General features: G+C 35.5%; 1 long non-coding RNA gene across 1 annotated transcript; it reads left to right on the top strand.

Moving 5' to 3' along the window:
• The first annotated feature begins 1,620 nt into the window (after positions 1-1,620).
• On the top strand, positions 1,621-8,487 carry LOC134808045 (uncharacterized). The gene is made up of 3 exons (XR_010150099.1): positions 1,621-1,857; positions 6,880-6,997; positions 8,412-8,487. It is a non-coding gene; the product is annotated as an uncharacterized LOC134808045 (long non-coding RNA).
• Positions 8,488-9,211: the final 724 nt, after the last annotated feature.

The following is a 9,211-nucleotide window of genomic DNA, read 5'->3' as shown; positions in this document are numbered from 1 at the left end:
GGTGTAATTGATCATGCCTACTTAATGAAGCCTCCATATAAACCCCAAAGGATGAGCTTTGAGAGTTTCCAGGTTGGTGAAAACATGGAGGTCATGAAAGGATGGTGCACCTGAGAAAGCATGAAAGTTCTCTTCAAGATACCTATGCATCTCTCCTGGCTGGCTGTTCCTCAGTTGTACCCTTTTATAGTAAACTGGTAATCTAGTGAATAAACTGTTTTCCAGACCTCTGGGAGCCATACTTGCAAATTATTGTGCCTGGGGAGGGGTTTATGAGAACCTCCAATTTATAGCCAGTCAATCAGAAGCACAGGTGACAACTTAGACTTGTGACTGACATTGGAAATAGAAGCCAGTCTTCTAAGACTGAGTTCTTAACCTGCCTGTGGGGTCTGTGCTAACTCTGGTTAGTTTTAGAATTTAATTAAACCGTAGGACACCCAGTTGGTGTTTGCCAGAGGATTAAGTTGAATTTTTTAGAAAAAGCTCACACATTTGGTATCAGAAGTGAAGTAGTGAGAGTAATAGTTGATCAGAGAAGAAATAAGAAATTTTCCTCTCAGATACCAAAGCAAATAAGAAGGCCAGGATAATGTGCTGAAATGCTGATTTGTATTCTGTTTTCCATGTATTTTTTCCTTTCCTTTTTCACATTAATTTGTTTACCTTTGCCTCAGGCTGGTCTGTGTAGTGAGGCCTGAAGCAGAAATTATCTGGGAAAACCAAAACAAAATAAGCAAAGTATATCAAACAAATGAAAATGTATCTTGTTAGTTTGTTAAGAACATGCTTGATTGAGAAAATTATGTTCAAGGACCCCATAGAAGAAGGGAAGACAGGCAAGTGCTTATGAAGGGTGCATTGGGAAGTGAAATAAATAAAGAGATAGTGGGAACTGTGTCATGATATATGTAGCTACTAAAATTAATGGAAGTGGAAAATTAGGAATCCGCATTAACATGAGCCAGAGGCGTAAAGTTAAAGCGAGAAGCCCATGCATTAAGAATGTAATTTATGAACAAAGAAAAAGTATTGGCATGCACATAATTTGACACACAATTGAAATTTTAAAACCCAAACCAAACGAACCTCACTTCTTTTAAGCCAAAAGCATACCATAAATTATTATAAATTGTAAATTTACTTAAGCAAATTCAATGCCTTTTTTTTTTTTTTTTGAGACGGAGTCTCACTCTGTCACCCAGGCTGGAGTGCACTGGCGTGATCTCGGCTCACGGCAACCCCTATCTCCTGGGTTCAAGCGATTCTCCTGCCTCAGCCCCCTGAGTAGCCCCTCAGTACAGGCGGGTGCCTCCATGCCCGGCTAATTTTTTGTAGTTTTAGTAGAGACAGGGTTTTGCCATGTTGGCAAGGCTGGTCTTAAACTCCTGACCTTAGGTGATCCACCCACCTCGGCCTCCCAAAGTGCTGGAATTACAGGCGTGAGCCACTGCACCTGGCCTCAGTGTCGTCGTCTTCTCCTTTTCCTTCTCCTTCTTCTTCATTTTTTCTTTTTTTTTTTCTTTTCTTTTTTCTGGATACAGAGTCTCGCTCGATCGCCCAGGCTGGAGTGGAGTGGCGCCATCTTGGCTCACTGCAAGCTCCGCCTCCCGCGTTCTCGCCATTTTCCTGCCTCAGTCTCCGGAGTAGCTGGGACTACAGGCGCCCGCCACCACGCCTGGCTAATTTTTTTGTTTTTTTAGTAGAAACGGGGTTTCACCGTGTTAGCCAGAATGGTCTCAATCTCCTGACCTCGTGATCCACCTCAGCTTCCGAAAGTGCTGGGATTACAGGCGTGAGCCACCGAAACCGGACAATGCCTCCTTCTTAATTTCCAGTATTGTTGGCTAATATCAGGCAAGTTTTTCTGCTGAAATTGTTCGCTGAAGTCACACATGCATCCCTTAATGCATTTCATTTTATTTTCTTCCTAGAGAAAGAACAAAGTTTAACATTACAGCTGTGTCCTGTTCTTTAAGGTATTTCTTGTTCAATGATGAGTGAAACATTTTTCAATACCTTGTAGTTATAATTATTATACCCTTTTCCTAAGACTAACACTTGTTTAACTTGTCTGACTAGTTCAGAGTCCATAACAGCCTTCTATCTAACCAAGAGCTCTTCCACTGGCATTTTATAAAGTCTCTCTACTTCAAATCTAGATTTGTAACATTGTCTCAGCGGATTTTCCCAGCCCTCACCTTCTTTAGAAGTTATTTTTAGTTGCTAGTTGCAGAGCTTGCCTTAGCTCCTTTCGATTGGTTTTAATTTTTAATTTTTTGTATGCTTCTTTATTTAGCAGCCAACTTTGTCCTCTACAGTATAGCATACAGACCAGTTTCTGGTGGTACCGGATTCTCATTCTCACTCACACTCATCACAGCTTCACCAGGGACCATATACATTGCACACTTTGTAGAAAGAAAATTCAAAGTACGGGTCCAGGCAATTATCTGAAAATGCATAGACATAAATGTTTCTGGACAGAGAGATATATTTTGACGTAAATAGCTTCTGGAGGAAGAGTTGATGAGAAGTGTGTCTTTCAATGTTTAATCACTTCTTGATGAATTCTACTATTTCTGCAGTCAGATAAACTTATCTATTTCTTTTCCATAGATGCAAACATGAAGTATTGGTAAACATCTGTATTACAATGATCTATATATTACAATGATCCTTTAGACGTTTAAAGTACATTTTTATTCATGGTCAAATAATGCCATCACAGATTGATCTTAATAATTAAACATATATTGAGGTTTTAGTATTAATGAAATGCTATACTGTTTTTCAAAAGATATTATGTTCAATTTTAACCACAATCCTAGAAATAATATATTATCCTTATATTACATTTGATACTTAAAATGGTTGGGGCATTTTTCCAAGATGGTGCTTACATCCTTTAAGAGGCACTCATCAGATGAAGAATTTAAAACTTCATCTTATGGCTCTAAAGACAGTATTCTTAACTACTTACTGTGTTTACCACACCCACTCGATAGAAAAAAAAATGTAATCTTGAATTTATATTAAAGATTGCTTTGTTTAGTAGGCAAATCTCTTATTTTTTATATGTGATAATCAGCTTTAACATTTCTAAGTTTTTTTACATTTTCAATAGAGAAGAATTTTATGATACTGTATAAGTATCATTTAAAAATTTTTAAGAATATTTTGTTTTGTTCGTGTATTATGATATTTTTTCCAGAAAAAGAAAGACTGTAACATTAAATGTACACTTCAATATTTAGCTGCAACCCTGTTTCAGAAATTTTAGAATGTAGAAGGCAGTGTTTACAGCAATATAATACTGTACATATAAAATCAAAATAAAAGAGTAATGATCAGGCTTATAACACATTTCTAAAATCCAGACACTGACAGACTCTCTCCTTCACCAAACTTTAGTCCTCTGAGCCCTCTTCTTAATGATGTCTCGAACTTGAATTCATTCTTGATAGGCCCGCATAGCTTAGTTGTAGTTAAGAATCTTGTTCCAAAAATAGAAGGAAATTCTCCCTAGCTAATGCCACGAGGCCAGTAACATCATTATATGAAAACTAGAAAAGGGCATGATGAAAAAAGAAATCTACAGGTCAATATCACTGATAAACACAGATGCAACTATCCTCAACAAAATATGAGCAATCCAAATCCAACAGCATATCAAAAAGATAATACACCATAATTAAGTGGGCTTTATACTAGACATGTAAGGAGAGTTCCACATCTGCAAACCAATAAATGTGATACATCATATAAACAGAATGAAAGACAAAACCATATAGTTACCTCAATAGATGCAGAAAAAGTATTTGATAGAATTCATCATCCCTTCATGATAAAAACTCTCAACAAACTAGGCATAGAAGGCGCAAATCTTAGAATAACTAAGGCCATATTCAACAAGCCCACAGCCAACACCATGCTGAATAGGGAAAAGCCAAGAGCATTCTTGGAAAGAAGAAACAAGACAAGGATGCTCACTTTCATCATTACAATTCAGCATAGTACTGGAAGTCCTAGCTAGAGCAATTAGGTAAGAAAAATACAAAAATAAAAGGGATCTAAATTGGAAAAGTGGAAGTCAAATTATTCCTGTTTGCTAATGACATGATTTTATATTTGAAAAAACCTAAAGACTCCACCAAATTCTTTTGAATTTGATAAATTAGTAAAATGGCAGGTAGCAAAATCAAAATCAGTAGTGTTTCTACACACCAATAATGATTTACAAGAAAAAAAAAACATCAAAAATTGGGCAAAGGATATGAACAAACACTTCTCAAACGAAGACATTTATGGAGCCAACAAATATGAAAAAAAGCTCATCACTTGTCATTAGAGGAATGCAAATCAAAACCACAATGACATACCATCTCAGGCCAGTTAGAATGGCAATCATTAAAAAGTCAGGAAATAAAAGTTGCTGGAGAGGCGGTGGAGAAATAGGAATGCATTTACACTGTTGGTGGGAGTGTAAATTTGTTCAACCATTGTGGAAGACAGTGTGGCAATTCCTCAAGGATCTAGAACTAGAAATACCATTTGACCCAGCAATTCCATTACTGGGTATATACCCAAAGGATTAGAAATCATTCTTCTATAAAGACACATGCACACGTATGTTTATTGCAGCACTGTTCACAATTGCAAAGACTTGGAATCAACCCAAATGCCCATCAATGATAGACTGAATAAAGAAAATGTGGCACATATACACCATGGAATACTATGCAGCTGTAAAAAAGGATGAGTTCATGTCCTTGGCAGCAACATGGATGAAGCTGGAAACCATCATTCTCAGCAAACTAACAAAGGGACAGAAAACCAAACACCACATATTCTCACTCATAAGTGAGAGTTGCACAATGGGAGGGAAACATCACATACTGGCCTGTTGGGGAGTGGGGGGCTAGGGGAGGGATAGCAGTAGGAGGAATACCTAATGTAGATGATGGGTTCATGGGTGCAGCAAACCACTGTGGCACGTGTATACCTATGTAACAAACCTGCACAGTTTGCACATGTATCCCAGAACTTAAGGTATAATTTAAAAAGTGTTTTCTATATACACACACATATTTTAGATGCTAATGGTGCCATACAAAGATCATTAGACAATTTTTATGATGTTCCATTTAGAAAATATTAATATTTTTATAATTCTTGAACTGTCATTAATGAGCATTCAAATTATACGAACACAAAATGTTTTACCAATCCAAATCTTACCTCATACAAAGCAAAGAACTATTCAAAAATTATATTATGACTTACTCTATGTATAAGCCTATAAATCAGACTGGCATATTTTATTCATGTCTGTGTTTGTTACTATGGTACTCAAATATAATTGTATTATAAATACTAATAGGACTTATGAATACATACATCATATGTCTGCATATTTAGGTAATATGTCTCTATATTATATCACAATCAGATAAAGTCATATTTTCTTAGAATGAATTCTTTTATCATTTGCTTACTTTGTTTCAAGTTTAGGGATTCAATTACAATCAGTCTTTAAATGCATGGCTTTCCTTAGGGACCAACACTAAATTCCTATTAGGCAAAATACTTTTTTTTTTTTTTTTTTTTTTGAGATGGCGTCTCACTCTGTCACCCAAGCTGGAGTGCAGTGTCACAATCTCGGCTCACTGCAACCTCTGCTTCCTGGGTTCAAGTGATTCTCCTACCTCAGCCTCCCGAGTAGCTGGGATTACAGGCACCTGCCATCACGCCCAGCTAATTTTTGTATTTTTAGTAGAGATGGGGTTTCACCGTGTTAGCCAGGATGGTCTTGACCTCCTGACCTTGTGATCTGCCCACCTCGGCCTCCCAAAGTGCCGGGATTACAGGCATGAGCCACTGTACCCAACCCCCATTAGGTAAAATTCTAATGACTAAATACGTCAAGAATTATATAATTATGTTTATATTTCAAAGTTTTTTTTGACATTATTGTTAGGTATTGAGAAGGAAATTTTCACCAAGATGCTCTGCAGTCTTCATAGCCAAATCTTATTTATCTACCATGATTAGTTCATAGATCTCATTTTAATCTGTTTCATACTCTTACGGTTTTAAAAGGACCAAATAGCAGCATTTTCTGATTTCACTTTACAACAGGGTCTATTCCCTTCAAGCCCTCTGTTAATAAGCAATGAAATGACTGAGAAGTGAACAATGGAAAGGCCAGAAATAAAGGTAACATATAATCTCAAAACTTGTTCTATCATTGATGGGCATTTGGGTTGGTTCCAAGTCTTTGCTATTATAAACAGTGCTTCAATAAACATACGTGTGCATGTGTCTTTATAGTAGAATGTTTTATAATCCTTTGGGTATATACCCGGTAATGGAATTGCTGGGTCAAATGGTATTTCTGGTTCTAGATCCTTGAGGAATCGCCACACTGTCTTCCACAGTAGTTGAACTAATTTACACTCCCACAAATGTGTAAAAGCGTCCCTATTTCTCCGTAGCCTTGCCAGCATCTATTTTTTCCTGACTTTAATAATCACCTTTCTGACTGGCATGAGATGGTATCTCATTGTGGTTTTGATTTGCATTTCTCTAATGACCAGTGACGATGAGCTTTTTTTCACGTTTGTTGCCACATAAATGTTTTGTTTTGAGAACCATCTGTTTATATCCTTCTCCCACTTTTTGATGGTGTTGTTTGTTTTTTTCTTGTAAATTTTGTTAAGTTCCTTGTAGATTACAGATATTTGACCTTTGTCAGATGGATAGATGGCAAACATTTTCTCCCATTCTGTAGGTTGCCTGTTCACTCTGGTAATAGTTTCTTTTACACCATGGAATATTATGCAGCCATAAAAAATAATGAGATAATGTCCTTTGCAGGGACATAGATGAAGCTGGGAGCCATCATACTCAGCAAACTAACACAGGAATAGAAAACCAAACACCGCATGTTCTCACTCATAAGTGGGAGTTGAACAATGAGAACACATGGACACAGGTAGGGGAACATCACACACCAGGGCCTGTCTGAGGGGGTGGGAGGCAAGGGACGGGAGAGCATTAGGACAAATACCTAATGTATGTGGGGTTTAAAACCTAGATGACAGGTTGATAGGTGCAGCGAACCACCGTGGCACATGTATACCTATGTAACAAAACTACACTTTCTGCACATGTATCCTGGAACTTAAAATAAAAAAATAAAAAACAAGCAACAAAAGAAGGTCTGATAATGATTAGCTTTCTAGAAGCACCCGGATTTTTAGGGCAGAAACGTTAATAACTGTTAAAATAAAGGAGAAGCTATTATGAAAAAAATCTCAAAACTGGAAAACAAAGTTGACAAGATATCCCCAAAGCTCTAACAGTGATGTATTTTTCCTTTCATAAGAGGAAAGCCTGCCTTCTTTGCAAAGCATTTGAAATGTATTTTACTTGATGGTGAAAGCAGAGATAATTTTGTAAAATTATATGTTTAGAGTTCAAAGGGACATTTCGGATAATCAGTGCCAATGTCTTGCCTACAAAGATAAGAAAATTCAGATTCAACATGGTTATGTTGCCCAAGGTAATTATTGGAGTCACTCAATGGACTGCTTCTTCCATTGATTTTTGGAACACGTGTCATTGACTGTTCCTTTACAGATGTCTTTATCATGTTGCTTCTCTCGTTACTTGTGTTTTTTCTTTCCTCTTTAAGTCTTCCTATTCATTCTTTCCACCAAACATATTAATGTCACATCATATACAAAAATAAATTTTGTAGAGTTTTGTAATCCTGTTTTTAAAATAGTACTTTTCTTGATATTATATAAATATGATAAATGTTGTTGTTAAAAGTGGGAAAATGGCAAAAAATCAAACGTGAAGTATTTGCTATTGTTCATAGATTTATTATTTAGCTATGTTAACTATATCCCATCTCCACAATTAGACCAATGCTTATATTAGGAAGGAAACTTATATGTGAAACCAAAGTGCACCTTCGATTATGATTGATTATATAATTGATGAACACCTTGTAGGCATTCATACATTTTAGTGACTCATTAATTTATTAGAAAACTTTTTTACCTCTGAAAAATCTATGCTCCATTAATGTACATTTGAAAACACTACTTAGAACAAATATTTAACACAAAAATATATTTACTATTCTTTCTAGCTAAAATAAAAACAATGAAATCCTAAAATAAAAGGACAATGGAAAATTGAGCTGTAGCTAAATATTTAAATTATCTTAGACTCATGACTTGAAAAGTGTCTTAGAAATAATCTAGTTCAATATCCTACTTCTACTTCAATATTGCAATTAAGGTATTCCAATTCAGTGTTTAGCCTCTACATGACACTCAGCAGATTAAAATAAAAATCTGACTACCTTTTCATTATGTATTTTGCATTCATTGTAGATTTGCTGTCTGGAGAGATATATGAAATTTAAAGATGGCAATCCATTCCCTTTCCATCATGCTTCTTTTTCTACAGGTAAGCATTTTTCATTTCTCTAACTTTCCAACTCTTCTCCCATATCCTAATATTCCAAAGCTTTATCATTCTATTTATATATCTTTGCACACACTTTTTAAAATTTCAATTTGATCCTTAAATTGCGAAGTTCAAACTAAGCATAATGCATTAGGTACATTCTTACTTAGAGCAATGTGTGGGCAGCACTGGATTTTTCTGGGCATGCATTTGTCGCAAGGCAACTTAACTTCAAATTAACTCTTATTAGAGACATATACTTTTATGACTAATAGTCTTCTTATAATCACGCCATCTTCCAGTGTATACTTACATGATTTATTTACTTTTTAAATCTGAAAATAGAATATTATACTTTTTCTAGACACGATGAAATGAAAACAAGACATATGATTTATCCTAAAAGAATTGATGAGCCAGTAGGGGGCACACAGGAAACATCTAGGAAACACTACACTGTGAAATATTCACTTAACAAATGAATGAACCAAGTATATTGCAAAGGAGAATTAAATAGATACCTTAATAGAGAGATAAATAACATGGTATAGCAGAAAAAGGAAAAGAGAGTTTTATTTCCACATAAAATTTCAAGAAAGTTTTTATTGCATAAGAAATTTTACTAAGTTTGGAAGGAAAAAATATAGAAGCATTGTATTGCATTATCGTTTTTGGTTTATTTGTTTTTCTCTCTTATTTGATCATGTTTATTTTATAGTAGAGA

The sequence above is a fragment of the Pan troglodytes genome, chromosome 13, assembly GCF_028858775.2.
Source record: "Pan troglodytes isolate AG18354 chromosome 13, NHGRI_mPanTro3-v2.0_pri, whole genome shotgun sequence".
Taxonomy (NCBI): Eukaryota; Metazoa; Chordata; class Mammalia; order Primates; family Hominidae; genus Pan; species Pan troglodytes.
This window is presented reverse-complemented; position numbering and strand designations above follow the sequence as displayed.